Raw genomic sequence first — 15,740 nt, 5'->3', positions numbered from 1 at the left:
CATACTCTACTCAGAAAGGGATAGTGAGTGCCCTAGATGGGGAACTTATGAAGAGAAAGTGAGAGAAGTTCATTTTGAACTTCACAACAAGGAAATCAAGAAGAAAATGAGAAAGTGATAGATTCTATCCTTAAGGATCTAGGCATGACTCGAGGGGAATTCAATGAAGTGAATGGAATTTCACTTAAAATGAAGGCAAGTGGGAAATTTGACATGATAGAAGAAACATCTATTGTTGTTGCAATACCTTTCATAGGTGTAACTATTGTTGAATCAAGTGCACAAGCACTATATGCAATAGTTGCATAAGTGCAACCAATAATGATTCAGGCACCCAAAAGGTAGCCAAAGGTCAAAACACCTATTCTATAGAGGAAGTTAGAAATATTGGTGAAGTTTAAGCAAGAACATGCACCATCCACAAGAAAAGAATCAAGAAAACCTCTAGTGGACCTAGGAAAAGGAGAAAGACTCTACAAGTCAGTGATTAAGAGGAATTTGAGGATAGACCATTGGACCAGGCAACTCAAGAAGGAAGAACTCCAGTAGGAAAGAAGGCATGGAAACCTAAGGTAGAAATCCTTAATGGACAAATAATAAATGATGATAATTTTGTATAGTTAAATAAGTATGATAGTCTTTATAGTAATATGGATAAAAGGCAACTAGAGAATGCCATAGTGAGGAACATGATCTTAGGGGGAAAAAAAAAGGTTTGAAAGTATCCAAAATGTGATTCTAGAAGACTTATGCAATAGGTTATTGAACAGAAAGAAAAGAGTGACAAAAGAGGACACTAAGTTGAGATAATCAATGATTAATAAGTTGTGTAAAGTCAACTCTAAGGAGGAAATGGACAAAATTTTGAAGAGTACTAAGCCCTTGTTGAGGAAAAAAAGAAGATCAATTCTTCTGATGGGAGGCAATTATGAGGATGTGAGAAAAGAGATAGAAGAGGCCATAGTTCAGCATATGCCCTTAGTACCTCCAGCAATAAAGGTGAGTGCACAATCTAAATCTTTGAGCCTAGTGTATGTGTAAGGAAGTACACCTTCCAATGATGACAAAGAAGTTGAGGAGAAACAACAAGCAGTATCATCACCTCACATTGTCATGGGTACTAAATCCATGAAGGTGGACAATACACATAATTCTTTATGCAAAGGAAAATCCATTTACAATTTTTGGAATAATCATTATTGGCAATATCACTACCTATTCAAGCTCAGGTGAAGAAGAAGAAGAAGTGGGAAATAAATAGTAGAGGATAAAAGGAAAGAGGAAGTAGAAAGTTTAGAGGAGGAAAAGAAAAAGAAACAAGGAGAAGAAGCAAAGAAAGAAGCATAGTAGACGAGGAATGAGGAAGCAGAAAGGTTAGAAGAGGAAAAGAAGAAATAGGTAGAGAGATTAGAAGCAGAGAAGAATAAAGTTGAGGAGGAGAAAAATATTAAAAAACTTAAAGTAGTTGCATTCACTCTAGTAGCAACAACAACAATACAAATAGCATCTAATGATGATGATGACCAAAAAGGGTTAATGAGCTCATTAAGAAAGTTATTTAACAGAAAAAATACTTCAAGTCTTTGGAGAAGACATTATTAGAAGTCTTGGATAGGATGCAAAAGACAGTTACTACAACTATAGATAATCTAGAGTTGCAGACAAAGGCCAAACAACTGGTGAAGTCTTTTGATGAAGAGTTCACAACTTTATCTGAAGTAGCTTTAGTATAAGCACAAGCCAAGTGTGGTGCAACACTTTCTGACATAGTATGCATAAATGTAATAAACGATTTAAAAGGACTTGATGTATGCATCAAAGAATCAAGGAAACATATTGATGAGGGAAATAAGTTGTATGGATAGTGTGTGTTGTCTTACAAGTACCTAACAGATTTTGATAATCAAGTTAAGGATGAAATGAGTGAACTTCATAAACTTATTGCAAAGTAATAGTGCCCTGAGACCAACATTGAAGAGTGTGGAACATAAGTGGAGAAGATCCATAATAAAATCAGAGTTTTGGAGTCTGATAAGGAAAAGATTGTAAATAAGTTTTCTACATAGAGAAATCTTGTCACCTAAGATCAGCATTTTGTAGAGGCAACTGGAGGAATGTCTTGTAAGAAAGACTTCCTATGATAAATTTTCCTATACTACTTTGAGTGTAGTAGAAGTGGCATCTTATTTACTATGCACACTGATCAGTATCTCTAATATAGTAAAGGATTACTAGAAGAAGGAAGTAGAAAGACTTAGACTTGAAAATGTAAATTATTTTTCCAGGATATCAAGTTGATTAGCAGCAAGCTACCCAGTTTTTGTATACATTTTTTGACACATTTTTCATTGATGTCAAATGGGGAGTAATATATATAAGGAAAATTGTAGGTAATATAAGGAATTGTATATGCAAGGTGGATGATACTTATGTAACAATTTAAGGAATTATAAGGAATGTAATGATCCATCAAAACATGAATAAAATGGTTATGTTTTGAAGGCAATTTTGGTATAGTTACTTTTATATCTTTTGTTGTGTATGACATCATTTTGGGACTAAGCCAATTTTATGAAATGTTTCCATCAATGCCAAATGGAGAGATTGTTAGCAATATGGTCAGTTAGATGTCTACTAAGTTGTCATTTATGGTAACATGTATTCAAAATTTCATTTATGCATTTACAAATAGAAAATTGTCTACATGCTACATAGTTTGTAGTAGTATAGAGACATATATGATGTGTACGAATGACACACTTTGAGTTAGCTAATGTATAGCTGAGGATAGCTTTATGAAAATTTCATCTTGAGATGGTCAAGTGTGTGGATGTGTATGGTTAGTATGACACAAGTTATAGTCAAAATACCAATACAGTTATTTAACAGAGAAGAACAAAGCATAGCAGAGAATTGAGTTGTATGGATTAAGGAATTATTTTGGTAACAAAATAATTACTTAGCCATGATGAGCTAACTTTGTGGATATTAATCCATAAGATATTTTATCTTATGTTAAGCATTTGAAACATGAAGGTCGATTGAGCAGAGATGTAATGCCCCACTCGGGAACCCAAGAGAAACAAACCTAACATATTACAATATTTACTGGACTATTTTTTTCCTTTCTAAATTTTATACAACATCAAAGTAACAACATGGAAGCAATATACACATCTACAACATTTACACAAATGCAATTACAATATGGATTTCATTCCTAAAGAGTTCAATTATGTTGAGTCATGTTTAAGAAATTTTTATTAATTAATTAAGTTTCAAATACAATGTTCATGATCATAAGGAAATAACAGATACATCATCTCGTAAGCCAATACATAAATACAACTAATACAATGAAAGTACATCCAGTACACATGTTGTAAGGTATGTGAGAATAGATACAATATATTAGAATATATGATAACATAAATACATCAAAGGAATAGAAGTCTCCAAGATAGGAATAAGAATGATAAAGATACACTTGCTACAACAAACATACAACATCTATAAGTCTAAGGGAGACCCAAATGGTAAGAAGACACTACCTCTCGACCATGTGATTTCCTAGTCAGTCTCCCACTCCCACTGTGCAATGAATATAATGAATGATCCACATATGGTTAATCAATCATGAAACATTCCTAGGTAAGGAATCCTAATAGCCAACAACTACCTCAAAGGTAACAAATACTACTCAAGAAGAAAAGATAATCCGAATGGAATGAACATTCAATCCAATACAAACATCACAATCAAAACAACATACATATACCAATTAGAAATCAATAGCCAAAATCTTGATATACAATCCCAAAGGATATCCACCTCAAAACAAAAACCACACATCAATGAACAATAACAATTAGATAACAATTGTCATAAATAAAAGTAAATCACCAACAATAAGTACATCCAACAATAAGTAGACCAACAACAAGTACATCACCAATAAATAAACCACAAAAGGCAATACAAAATCTATAGAGGAGATTGAGACTACATACTAGGGAGTGTCATCACATGGTCAAACTACTTGAGTTACCCTAGAATAGTCACTCTGGACCCTGAACTCTCAATGTGACACATGCAAAACCAAAATACCCTCTCATGAAGATGAGAAAAACTAGTCATACCTCTCACTAGGTATCATCCCATTCCCATCCTTGGCCTATACAAGTGATTGAGGCATGGGCGAGGCAAACATCTCTAACTTATCTTTTTAGTGTATTTCAAGGAAAAAGGGTTAGACAAGATATTTTAATTACTATGTTATCACTTATTATACAACTTACAATAGGTTACCCTAGTACTGACCACTTTGGGTCTTTGACCCCTATTACAATCCACTCCTAAAGACACGTACCTAGATAACCTCCCCTAAGCACATAAACCAAAATTGTGTCCCAAACCACAACATGCATAATGATAGAACTTGGTTCCTTAATAGGGAACCCAAAAATATATTTTCAATCTCAAAACCAAAGTCATCACATCTACTCACCAAATAAATCTAATAAACATAAGCCCTCAATTTTGAATCATAAAGTACACCCTGACATTGAGTCAAATAACCACCCTAAAAGAAATCTTAAAATATGCCTCTAATGCACATCCTAGTTTGGCCAGCTAAATAGCTCACATAAAATCCATCACAAAATAAAACACCACATTAAAATTTCCAAAACCCATCACAAAAAAAATACCACAAAACCTCAATTAGACACACAACAAATAATACAAGGTTCTATCAAATGATTTAGATTAGAGTGTTTTCAGAAGTTTTGTTTGATTATATAAAGGTTATAAAAGTTTAGATAAATTTATTTTGTTAATTATCTAATAAGTGTAGAATTAAATATTTTATATATTAAATAAATATTATTTAAAATAAAGATAAAACATTTTCAAAGCTCATAACATTGAGTTTTTATGCATTTTCTCTATGTAAATAAGCTAGTATTTTAAATGTTATAATCTCATATGGAATGGTAAATATTTGCAACCTATATCAATGGAAAGATAATTTAATTTCACATATTCTTTGTTATTACCAATCCTAAAGAAAAGTTCATTTGAATGGTGTAAAATATGACTCTTCCTAGAAGCACTATTCAGATTTGAAGGTTACCAGTTTAGAAGAAAGAACATAACTTTTGTTTGAATTGTTGGACCTTCATGAAAATGAAGAAAATTATTCATAATAGACTTATTTACAATCACAAAGAAGGTATTTTCCTAAATATGTATTTTGTAAAATTTATAAGTGATTGGTCTTGTGTCTCTAATTGAAAAATCAAGCTCAAATAGGCCTTGTTTTAGCATGATAGTCAATTTTTGACTATGTCTGTATAAAACAATTATACATGAATTTTATTTATGTTAAATAAAATCCAAATGATTTTCTAAAAGTATCTTTATATTTTTTATAAAATTTATTAAATAAAAGTTATAGAAAAATCACTATTTCAAACCCTCAAACTGACACACAAATAACCGCAAACAAATTTATTCATAATTAGGAAAACATAGAGAAGACAATCTTTCCAACATAAATTGCAAAGAGATTTTAAAACCCTTACCTTCGAACACCAAGTTGATTTGTTAAGAAGAAGAAGAAAACCCAATTGTAGACTTTACTCCCAAGTTTTGAAAAAAAATCTTTTACATTGAAATTTGAATGAATAACATGTAACTTCTCTCCTAAAATCTCTATTCTAAATTAACTTATTGTTCTCTAAAAATTTCCTCCCCTCAAAAAGGCCAGAATGACCTCTTAATAAATAATAAATAAATAAATAAAACTAATAAAATTAAGGTTTCTAAAATAAGTAAACTTACAAAAGAAAGTAACTCAACTAAAATAAAATAACAGGTTCTTTTGTTTTCTTATATTTAAAATTTTTAAAAAAAAAAAAAAAAACACTTTATTCATTTTTTTAATAAAAGAAATACATAATTTCTACTTTTTTTCACCTTTCTTTTAATATTAAATAAATACATATTCTTTATTTATTTACTTTCTTTTCACAAAATAGATTTATCTTTTTATAATAAACTAAATAAATATCCTTTCTTTTAAGTTAAATAATTTATTCCCCTCTTAAAAATCTTATTTTAATTTTATTAATTAATGTGCAACTCTAATTTTATTATCATTGATTAAATATTCATGATAAATAAATATTTAGTCTTTAATATTTTAATTTATCCTTTTTTCTCCAATTTTAATAGTTAGACTTTTTAAATCAAGTCTTTTAAATAAAATTTAACAACTATTTAATTAACTTAATTTTCTAATTAATTAAATATCCTGATATTATAATTCTTCTTGTTATATAAATAATATTTAATAATTCTAATATTATGTAGTTGATCTAAATATCACAATTAAACCTTTTACCAAATACATAACATAGTCAAATCCACATAAGCAAAACTATTCAAAATTCAAACTCAAACAACACACACAAACTCAAATTCAAGTCCTCCTTGCAGGATAAGTGTTTAGGCTATGGCTGGGATTGGACCTGATCATTATCTTCCCATTCTTACCATTGAGTTATTGTGATAGGGCACACTCATCCTAGCAATTCATGGAAGTTGATGCTTAGTTCCTGCAACCCGCATAAAAGATGAGCATGTACATATGCATATGTATAACTAAACTAGACAAGCAATGGCAAGGAGTGGTACATTGCATAGATCCTGACTAGCAAGTGACTATGACTCCCTCCCTTAACCACATCAAACACATCAGACATAAAAGCAAAATAGACATGCACACTATACATATGCAAGTATGGGGTAAGTAACATAACAAACCACGAGTCAACTCATCAAATGCTCAAATATAAAAATGCATTACTATGAATGTAAAATAATCATCATTAAAGATATATCATTGGACATCATTATGAAAACAATCATATTTAATAGCTAAGAATCATTAAAGCAACATTAACACGTAAGTAATCATAATCATTATACAACACATGAAATATAATCAATTATGTAATCATAAATAATATTTTCAAGTAATGAAATAACATCATACCATGTATCTCTGAAACTAACATATGTATGAAATAGGCCTAAAAGAGTTCAACATATATAATATAAAGCAAACTATGGGTGGGCATTACAAAAGAATTATTAATTTGTGAGGTATAAGTAAAGATCTTATCTTGTGCAAGGAATGAAAAGTTGATGTGAAGACATATGATATGTGAACTATTGTATAGACAACTTGAAAGATATATGAGCCTTATGTGATACGAGATCTGATGTATGATTAGAGAAAGTGTGAGCTACAATAGTGAGAAAGTATTGTATGTATATCTATTCTTGTGAAGAACTTTATTATATAATTTCATGGTAGGATAGTGGGCTATTCTTGCATACATTGTATTTATTCTACAAACTCCTAGTAGGGTTGAAGCAACTTCTAATAGGTTTGAGGCTTCTAACAAGTCCTAGTCCTCTAACAAGGAATTGAGACACTATATGTATTTCGTAGACACCTAAAAAGTCAATAACCTTAACATGATTCTTTTGTTTAGTGGATCATCTAGTGGGCATCATCCCCATTGGGGTTTTCCCTTGGCCAAGGTTTCCCTAGTTAAAAATAATGGTGTTATGAGTTCTCTTTGTGTATGGTTATATTTATTGTTTAGCATTGTTAGTTTACTCCCATATGCAAGTTATGAAGTAATTAACAATATTCAGATGTGGGCAAAATTTTATAGAATACTTGACTCACCCCTGCTTCCCCCTCTCACTGTTATCTATTTTAAATAGTCTCATCCATTACCTATACTAGAGACACCATGGGATGATGTAAACATGGATTTCATTCTTGGATAACTAAGGACTCAGTGTAGGCATGATTCTATTATTGTGGTGGTTGACAAGTTTTCAAAGATGACACATTTCATTCCCTTCAAGAAGACTAGTGATGTTGTTCATGTAGCATAGTTATTTTTTAGAGAAGTGGTGAGAGTACATGGTTTGTCAAAGAGTATAGTTTTAGATTGAGATACCAAATTTTTTGGGTATTTTTGACATACATTGTGGAAGAAATTGAAGATAGATTTGAAGTACATTTCATCACATCATCCATAGACTGATGGACAAATTGAAGTTGTGAATAGGATTTTGCGAGTTGAGATGTTTGGTTGGAGATAAACCAAAAGGATAGGATTTGATTTTATCATAGGCATAATTTTCATATAATAATTTTGTCAACATGAGTATTGGTAAATCACCATTCTAGATTGTATATGGGAGCAATCCCAGAAATGCTTCTAAATTGAGGTAGTTGGATACAGGATAGATAAGTAATGCTAAAGCAAAAAAAATTGTTTAACATTTAAAGAACATCCATGAGGAGGTGAGGAAGCACATTATTAGGATGAATACACAATACAAGGCTAAGTCAGATGTGAAAAAGAGGTATAAGGAATTTCAAATTAGAAATGAAGTCATAGTTCATTTGAGAAAGGAGAATTTTCCAATGGGAACATATAATAAGCTAAAAATAAAGAAGTTTGACCATGCAAGATATTTAAAAGGCATGATTTTGGAAATGCCTATGAAGTAGAATTTCTTGTTGAACTAAATATTTCACCAATATTTAACATTTCAAATTTGATTGAGTATTATGAAGGGGGTTATGGATAAGAAGTTTCAAAAGTGGAGTGGAGTATTCTAGGAACTAGTTTTTGTTGTCTCGTGTGGAGTTTGATTAGTCCCCATGTGGAAGATTGTTAGTTTGCGGTGATTGATCAGGGAAGTGTTGTACATACTTCATAAATTCTTTGGATCATGGCCGACATTATGGCCAACATATGGTCGACATGTTGTAACCCTAAAGCAGTAAAAATACTTGTATAAAAGGGCTTAGGGTTAGGGATTATTTCATTGTGGTGATGTGAAATTGGTTCTTGTGGTGGTATTGAGTTGTAAGGGATTACTGATTGTAATTAGGTTGTAATCAATGGATCATGATAATATCAGACTTGTTATTTGGTGGATGTAGCTTAAGGATTGGGTGAACCATGTTAAATCTTGGGGTCTTGTTCTTTTCTGTGTGATCTATTATTTTTTAATATTGATTATATTTGCATGTAATTATTATTTCTGTCTATGGTTTAATCCTAACAAGTGGTATCAGAGCAACATTTTTGTTTAGTTATCCTTTGTACGAAAGTCTCATGGTTGAGTGGGAGTACCATGGTTGAGTGGGAGTACCATGGTTGAATGGGAGTGATGGCAGACAAGGGTAAGCTGAGGGTTGACAGGTTTAATAGGCAAAACATTCAGTTATGGAAGATGCAAATAGAAGACTATCTTTATTAGAAGTATTTATGGAAGTCGTTGGAAGGCAAAACCAAGAATCAAGGATCTATGTCAAATGATAACTAGGATCTATTGGACAAAAAGGCACTTGGAAGCATTCGATTATGCCTATTACCATTAGTGGCATTTAATATTACAAAAGAAAAGACAACAGAAGAGTTGATGCAAGCCCTAGCAAAATTGTATGAAAAGCCCTCTGCTTCAACAAGGTGTTTCTCATAAAGCACTTATTTAATATGAAAATGGTAAAAGTTGGATCTATTGTAGATCATTTAAATAATTTTAATACTATTACTAGTCAGTTATCTTCTATGGGTATCAATTTTGATGAAGAAATTGAGGCTCTCTTGATTTGTGTTCTTTGCCTGAAAGCTGGAATGGCTTGATAATGGTTGTGAGTAATTCTATTTCTAGATCTAGCACCCTAAAATAGGATGATGTGATCAATGTTATTTTCAGTGAGGAAACTCATAGGAAAACTTCAAATGGATCTACATTTGGAAGTGCTTTGAATGCACAAAGAAGAGGTAGAATAACTAAGAGATGAAGTAATTTTGAAAATTATGGGAAATCAAGAGGAAAGTCAAAGGGGAGGAGGTCTCAATCGAGAGGACCAAATGACTACTAGTACTATAGGAAATTAGGGCATTAAAAAAAATTGTTGGACTTGAAAGAAAAATGGAGATAAACTAGATGGAGACAAGGAGGCAAATGTGGTAAGTAACAAATCCAAAGAGGATGCTTTTCTTCTATCATTAGAAAGTGTTAATGATTCATGGGTTTTAAATTCTAGCACTTCATTTCATGCTACAACTCATAGAGGTTATTTCATTGATTACATCCAAAGGGATTTTGGCCTTCTTTATTTGGAGGATAATGAACCCTGTCATATTGTTGGAAAGGGAAAAATTAATATTAAGCTCCAAAATGGGAATCATTGGCTACTAATTGAAGTTAGACATATTCTAAGGTTGAGTAGGAATTTAATTTTAGTAGGTTAACTCGGTGATGATGGTTATGTAGTTACTTTTAATGATAAAAATTGGAAAGTGTCAAAAGGTTCCCATGTAGTAGAAAGAGGTGTAAAAGTAGGCACCTTATATCATTGTACAGGTCATATTGTTCCTTCTACTTTAATTGTTTCAATTAAACATGAATGTTTAGGAATGGTTGCTACAGTTGAGCAAGGAGAACAAATAGTTGTTGTAGATTTTGCTACAGCATTGTGGCATAATAGACTTAGACACATGAGTGAGAAACATATGAGATTAATTCATTCAAAGAAAGTTTTACCAGGTCTAGAATGTGTTAATATGGATTTCTATGAAAGTTGTGTGTATGGAAAACAAAAGAGAGTGACTTTTATGAAGACTAAGGAAAATAAAAAGGAGAAATTAGAGCTTGTACATACAGATGTATGGGGACTAGTTCAAGTATCTCCCCTTGGTCACTTTCATTATTATGTTACATTTATTAATGACACAACTAGAAATTCATGGGTTTATTTTCTTAAATAGAAATCTAATGTATTTCAAACTTTTAAGAAATGGAAATGCTTGGTTGAAAATGAGACTAGTAAGAAATTAAAATGTCTCAAATCTAATAATGGTGGTGAGTATTGCAGTCATGAATTTCATTATTATTGCTCCACTAATAGTATTCATAGATAGAAAAATGTTCCAAGGACTCTATAGGAAAATAGAGTGGTTGAATGCATGAACAGGACTATAATGGAGCGTGCAAGGAGCATGAGGTTGCATGTTGGGTTGCCCTTACACATGTGGGTAAAGACTGTCAATACTATTCTATATTTAATTAATAGAGGTCCCTCTACTCCTTTGGGTTGTGGTATTCTAGAGGAAGCATGGATTGGTAAGAAGGTGAGTTATTCTTTTCTCAAGACCTTCAGTTATGTAGCTTTTGCTCATATAGATTTTGAAAATAGAACCAAGCTAGAAGCTAAGTCAAAGAAATGTGTATTTTTTTGATATGGAATTAATGAATTTGGTTATAGGCTTTAGGATTTTTAAAATCATAAAATTGTAATAAGTAGGGATGTCATATTCAATGAGAAAGTGTTATATAAAGATCTATTGTAGCAACACAAGAAGAAAGAAGATGATTATGTAGTGTTGGATGATACTCCAAAAGATGATGTTCTAACCATTGCTCATGATGTGCAACAACCACAACAATAAATACCTCACACACCGGTGAATGTTAGACATTCAACAAGGTGAACTGGACCTCAAAAAAGATTTTCTCCCTCTTTGTATTCTATTTTACTTATTCATGTTGGTGAACCTGAATGTTATGATGTAGCTGTGTAGATGGATACTAAGATTTAGTGGGAGTCAGCAATGAAAGATGAAATGGACTCTTTGCTGAAAAATAAGACATGGGATTAATGCAACTTTCTTGTAGGTAAAAGGGCTCCACAAAATAAGTGGGTTTACAGATTAAAAGAAGAGGATGGAGGTATGAAAATATTTAAAGCCAAGTTAATTGTAAAAGGATTTGCATAGAGAAAAGGCATTGATTTTGATGAGATATTTTCTCTTGTTGTTAAGATGACTTCTATTCGTGCTATTTTAAGTGTTGTGGCTACTAAAGATTTTCATTTAGAGTAGCTTGATGTTAAAATAGCCTTCCTTCATGGTGATTTGGATGAAGAGATATATATGGCTCAGTCACAGGGATTTGAGGTCAAAGGTAAAGAGAGCATAGTGTGCAAATTGAAGAAAAGTTTATATGGCTTGAAGCAAGCACCTCGGCAATGGTATCTAAAATTTGATAGTTTTATGGGTGAGCATGGATATAGTAGGTGTTATTCAAATCATTATGTTTACTTTAGGAGGTTGGATTATCATAGCTACATTATTTTATATTTATATGTTGATGATATGCGTGTAGTTGGGTCTAACATGGATCAGATTAAGGGGTTGAAATGTCAGTTAGCACATGCATTTGCTATGAAGGATTTGGGAGAAGAAAAGAAAATCCATGGTATGAAGATTTACAGAAATAGGAAGAATATGAAATTGATGCTATCTCAAGCTAATTATGTTGAGAAGGTGTTGCAACATTTCTCTATGGAGAATGCTAAAGTTGTTAGCACACCTTTACCTAGTCATTTGAAGTTGACTAAGGAGATGTGTCCCAATACACAAGAAGAGGAGGATAAGATGTCCAAGGTACCCTATGTTTCAGCTATAGGAAGCTTGAGGTATTCTATGGTATGTACTAGGCCAGATATTGCACATGCAGTGGGAGTCGTTAGTAGGTATATGAGTCATCCAAGAATTGAGCATTGGTATGCAGTCAAATGGATTCTCAAATATTTAAGAGGAACATCCAGTAAGTGTTTACACTTTGGGAGCTTTACTACTTATTTATAGAGCTATGTTGACTCAGATTTGGTAGGGGATATTGATAACAGGTAGAGTACTACAAGTTATGTATTTACTATTGTTTGGGCAGCTGTGAGCTAGGTTTCTCGATTACAGAAGGTTAATGCTTTATCCACTATAGAAGCAAAGTATGTTGCTACTACAGAGGTAGCCAAGGAGATGATATGGCTTCGATTCTTTTTGGATGAATTGGGACACCCTTAGAGGGATAATTATTTGTTTATCGATAGCTAGACTGCCATTCATCTTGCCAAGAATTTAGCTCTACATTCAAAGAAAAAACACATTTAGTTGCAGTACCATTTCATTCAGTTAGTTTTGGATGATGGAAAGTTAAAGCTGGATAAGATACATATAGATGAAAATCTAGTGGATATGTTTACAAAGGTAGTGACAAGGGGGAAACTGAATTTCTCTTCAGCTTTGGTTGGTCTTCTAGACTGAACATGAATAAAAGAATAAAAGATTCCAGGGTGGTTTGATCTAGTGGGAGCCCCATGCAGTAGCAGTATTGCTATAGGATCAGTCTTTAAGTGGGAGATTGTTGTCTAGTGTCGAGTCTAATCAGTCCCCAAGTGGGAGATTATTAATTTGTTGTGATTGATCAGGGAAGTGGTCAACATATGGCCAGCATGTTGTAACCCTAAAGTGGTAAAAATACTTGTATAAATGGTCTTAGGGTTAGGGATTGTTTCATTGTGGTGATGTAAAATTGGTTCTTGTGGTAGCATTTAGCTATAAGGGATTGCGAATTGTAATTTGGTTGTAATCACTGGATCATACTAATATCAGACTTACTATTTGGTGGATGTAGCCCAAGAATTGGGTGAACCACATTAAATCCTAGTGTCTTGTGTTATTTCCTATGTGATCTATTATTTTTTGATATTGATTATATTTTCATGTACTCATTATTTCTATCCATGGTTTAATCCTAACAATTTGGCTACAAAGGAGATTAAGGACATATTAGAAAGTCGTATTGAAAAAAGTACAAGGAACATAACTTATGAAGAATACCTAGTCAAATAGAAAGGGAGGTTAACCATCTTGGTTTACCTCTAAAAACCTAAAATGTGATGGGGTCACTTATCAAATTACCCCAAGTGTCTGATGCAAGAGCATCTTGGTTGTAAGAGAAATTTTGCATCAACAAAAAATATTTCATTTTAGTTGTTTGAATAAGGGTTATCTTAATGTAGTTTTTTTCTTTATGGAGGCATGCTACCTAGTAAGTCAGTCACACAACCTCAGAATGTCCTAGTTCTAGAGGTGGATATTCATCTTGGATATATCAGCCTACCAATTAAGGCTCAATGCCATGTCATGTGTATTGATGGATTTATTGTGTATTTTTTTAGTTTGTAATTTTGGTATATAAACTTCAATCTTACCATTGAAGGCCTAAATGTGCCCAAATGAGACCCAAAAACTTGATGGATGGGCGTTTGCACATATCTAAGCTTGTAGATATGAAGATGAGGTTTCCAAAAAGTGGTTAAGGCTCAATGCCATATCATGTGTATTTATGGATTTATTGCAAAAAAATTTAGTTTGCAATTTTGGTATCTAAACTTTAGGCTTGCCATTGAAGGCCTAGATGTGCCTAGATGAGGCTCAAAAAATAGATAGATGGGTGCTTGCACATATTTGAGCTTGTAGATCAGAAGCTGAGGTTTTTGAAAAGTGGTTATTATAGCCAATCGGGTCAACAGTTCAAGAGTTACAACCTTCTGAAGTTGGGCCCACCAAAACTTCCAAAATAAATGTCAAAGGTGCATTTGGCCAACTCTATATATATTGTTAGGGTATGTCATCCTTGGGCATTAAGTTTTCAATTTCTAGAACCTTCTCGAGTGGCATAAAATTGCATATTTAAGAAATGCCTAAACATTGTCTAGGATAGCTCTAGGTGATAGTTCGTAGCTTTGTCTTATAGATTACTATAATGAAGGTGTCCATGTGGGTTAGCATATTATTATTCTAAATTCCATTATTCCACATTTGCAGTGATAATAATAAGCCCATATTTTTTTCCACAAATTTCTATTGTTTCTTTGTTTCTCTTATGTGTTTATGGTATTAAGGGGATCACCCTTCATCACAATCTATTCTTGACTAGGTAAACTTAGGTCAACCTTTTCTAACTAGGTTGACCTATTCTAGAAGATTCTTATGGTGTTAGCTTCAATTTTATTTTACCCTCATGATAAAATCTCACTCATTACAATTGGTTCCTATAGAGCAATTTAATAAAACTCATTATAAAAGGACATCAAACTCTTCATTCTACATGTGAACAAAGAAGGAAAGGAGGAGGAAATAATGCATGGACTCACCAATTTGACATAGTGCAATTGCAAGGTAGAAGAAAAGGGATAGTTTGTTATTCTTTATTGCAAAGTAAGGCTATCATTCCACATCAAGCATTCAAACATGACATATTATCATGGATATGCAAGGGAATATTGAATATGGTTAGAGTACTTTAGCCTTGGGTACTTGTTATGATTTCCACACTATATTCAAATTTTATTTTTTACACCTTCATACATTTGCATACATGCATACTTGGATGCTAGGTTTTTACTCATGGAGTAGATTCTTATCATTTTAGCATATTTACATTCTAGGTCTACAAATTTGGGATACACATACACTATATACACACATGAAATTTTTCCTAATGACTATTCATTGAGGTGGAAATAAACAAAGTAGGAGGTTGACTAAGGTAGCCCCCTTATAGCCACCCACACAATCTAGATCTATCATAGGGTTGTACATGATATCAAATTGACAACTGGGGATCTAGAACTTCTCCTGAGAGTAATCTAGAGAACTTGGTTTGACCTCATTACATTACATCTTGAACGTAGTAACTGTTGGAGGAATACTTTAGAAGAGAGTGGGGGTGAATTAGTTATCTAAGGTACAAATGTACAAATATGATGCAAGAGCATCATG

The sequence above is a fragment of the Cupressus sempervirens genome, chromosome 5 (genome assembly GCF_028749045.1).
Source record: "Cupressus sempervirens isolate cs-2001-9-10 chromosome 5, ASM2874904v1, whole genome shotgun sequence".
Lineage (NCBI taxonomy): Eukaryota > Viridiplantae > Streptophyta > Pinopsida > Cupressales > Cupressaceae > Cupressus > Cupressus sempervirens.
The sequence above is the reverse complement of the archived record's forward strand: the minus strand, read 5'-3'. Positions refer to the sequence as shown.